Source organism: Passer domesticus, chromosome 25, assembly GCF_036417665.1.
Source record: "Passer domesticus isolate bPasDom1 chromosome 25, bPasDom1.hap1, whole genome shotgun sequence".
Lineage (NCBI taxonomy): Eukaryota > Metazoa > Chordata > Aves > Passeriformes > Passeridae > Passer > Passer domesticus.
Genome location: NC_087498.1, coordinates 5,838,121 through 5,840,967, shown reverse-complemented (window position 1 = coordinate 5,840,967; position 2,847 = coordinate 5,838,121).

Genomic DNA, 2,847 nt, shown 5'->3' with positions numbered 1-2,847 from the left:
TGCTTTTCATCTCTTTCATCTCCCTGGCAGGGACGAGGCTCGTGGTGGAGCCCACTCTGGGCAGATTTGTAGCCTGGCTGTGCTAACAAGGTTTCAGTTTCAGGGCTGTCAGCTCAGCACAGGAGCTGCTCATCCTCCCCGTGGTTGGTGTGCAGGGCTGAGGGGAGATCTCAGGAGGAAAACCTTCCCACACATCCCAAACCTGTGTGAGAGAGTGAAGGGAAAGGAAGGGAAAGTGATCGATATGCCAAGAAGGTTTCTTTTTAAAAATAAACCCTCAACCACCCCTGGATGTGCAGGCATCCCTCCTTCCTTCAGTGCCTTGTTACTTGTTTGGGGTTTCACAGAATCGTCCAAGTCTGAGCTGAAGGGACCCCCAGGGGTCAGAGTCCAGCCCCTGGCCCCGCACACACCCCAAAATCCCTCCTGGGCATCCCTGGGGCTCTGGCAGCCCTGGGGCAGTGCCCCTTCCCTGGGGAGCCTGGGCAGTGCCAGCATCCTCTGGGGGAGGAACCTGTCCCAAAATCCACCCCAGCTGTCCCTGCCCTGTCTGTGGCCTGTCCTGGTTCTGTCCCTGTCCCTGCCCCATCCCTGCTCTGTCCCCACCCTGTCCCTGTCCCTGTCCCTGTCCCTGTCCCTGTCCCTGTCCCTGTCCCTCCCTGTCCCTGCCCCATCCCTGCCCCATCCCTGCCCCATCCCTGCCCTGTCCCTGTCCCTGTCCCTGTCCCTGTCCCTGTCCCTGTCCCTGTCCCTGTCCCTGTCCCTCGCTGTCCCTGTCCCTCGCTGTCCCTGTCCCTGTCCCTCCCTGTCCCTGTCTGTCCCTGTCCCTCGCTGTCCCTGTCCCTGTCCCTCCCTGTCCCTGTCCCTGTCCCTGTCCCTGTCCCTGTCCCTGTCCCTGTCCCTGTCCCTCGCTGTCCCTGCCCCATCCCTGCCCTGTCCCTGTCCCCGCCCTGTCCCTGTCCCTCCCTGCCCTGTCCCTGTCCCTGTCCCTCGCTGTCCCTGTCCCTCGCTGTCCCTGTCCCTGTCCCTGTCCCTGTCCCTGTCCCTGTCCCTGTCCCTCGCTGTCCATCCCCGCAGCCCAAGCCCCGGCAGTTCCAGGTGAGGCTCCCGGCTGCCCAGCCCCGCTGCAGAGGAGGAGATGGATCATGGATCCATCCCCCCATTAACGCCTCGCTGGGAGCACGCCGGCCTGCGGGGCTGCAGCCACGCTTTCCAATTCACGGCAGAGGAGAGCAAATTTACGGATGATGACTTGATTAAATTTAAATTACTGTAAAAATATCAAGGCAAGGCTTCGTGGTGACAGGAAAATCTCCATCAGCTTTTCTTTCCCGCTGCCCAGGGTTTCTGTGAGGTCCATGAGGAGAGAAGAACCTGCACAGTTTCCCTCCCTCCCTCCATTCTTGAATTTGTTTTTATACAATTTTTAATTTCCATTTCTAAACATTAAATTTATTTTTGCAATGTGCAGCAATGAAAAATATCTTTGAAATAATATCTGAAATGAAATTATATGAAAATATATATAATGAAAAAATATCTTCCAGCCAGGAAGGGATTTCTTCACTCAGAATGTCCTAACCCTGAGGTTCAAGTCAACAAAAATCCAGAACTGACAGAAATGTTGGCAAACACGCCAATAATGAGTTCTGTGCTGCCTTGCTCTCATCTTGAGGGAGCCATAAATGGCCCGGGGCTGTGGAGGAGGGAGGGATTGTTGGTGCTCCAGGGTCTTTCACTCACCGTGAATAGCTCCGAGTGTTATCAGAAATTCCAGTCTCAATTTCATCCTGGAACAGAGATAATGGCCACATCCCAAAAGATGCTTTCACAGAAGGCACTAATTATCCCTCCTTTGTCGAGCCTCGCCAGGGTTTGCTGACTGATAACCTCTCCTCTCCTTGGAAATTTCCTTCTCCAGAGCAGGGCTCCAGTTCTTGAGAGCCAATTTGAGGGAGGTGTCAGTGCCACGCTGAGTTAAACCCGAATAAAGGATCTCGCTCCCAGAGCTGCGCCTGGCACCTCTCAGGAGCTCCCTCAGGGAGGCAGAGCAGGGCTGGGCTGGGATCTGCTGCGGCTCAGCTGGGCCCGGGGAGAGCTGGAGGGGAGCAGGCACTGCTGCCAGAGCTGCCAGCCCTGGAGTGAAGGAATGGTAAAAGAGTGGGAAAAAACCTTTGAGATCATCCAGTGCCACAGCCACCACTGACCCATGTCCACATCACAGGGCTTTTTCATCCCCCCAGGGATGGGCACTCCAGCACTGCCCTGGGCAGCTGTGCCAGTGATGGGCAGCACTTCTGGCAAAGAAACTTCTCCTAAAATCGAAAAAAACCCTCCCCTGGTGCAACTTGAGGCTGTCAGTGCTCCCCAGAGGGTTTTCACAGAGGTTTGGGCTCAGCTGCTGTTGTTGCTGGCCTTGTGGGTTCCTGGTTCCCCTGAGACTCCCAGGTTTGGGACCCCCTGTGTCCCTGGCAGCTTGGAGGAGCCAGGAGCTCCTGTTTGTCCTGGAGATTCCGAGGTTTGGGACCCCCTGTGCCCCCCTGTACCCCTGGCAGGTTGGCAGGAGCTCCTGTTTGTGCTGGAGACTCCCAGGTTTGGGACCCGCTGTGTCCCCCTGTACCCCTGGCAGGTTGGCAGGAGCTCCTGTTTGTCCTGGAGACTCCCAGGTTTGGGGCCCCCCGTGCCCCCCGTGCCCCTGGCAGCTCCTGTGTGCCAGGCAGGCTCTGCTGCCTCTCGCAGCCCATCCATCTCCCCAGCCGTGCAGGCAATCCCACTCCAATTCCAGCTTCCTGATGACAGGACGGAGGCATATGGTGCTGAAAAATGATGATAAATGCATATTATCAT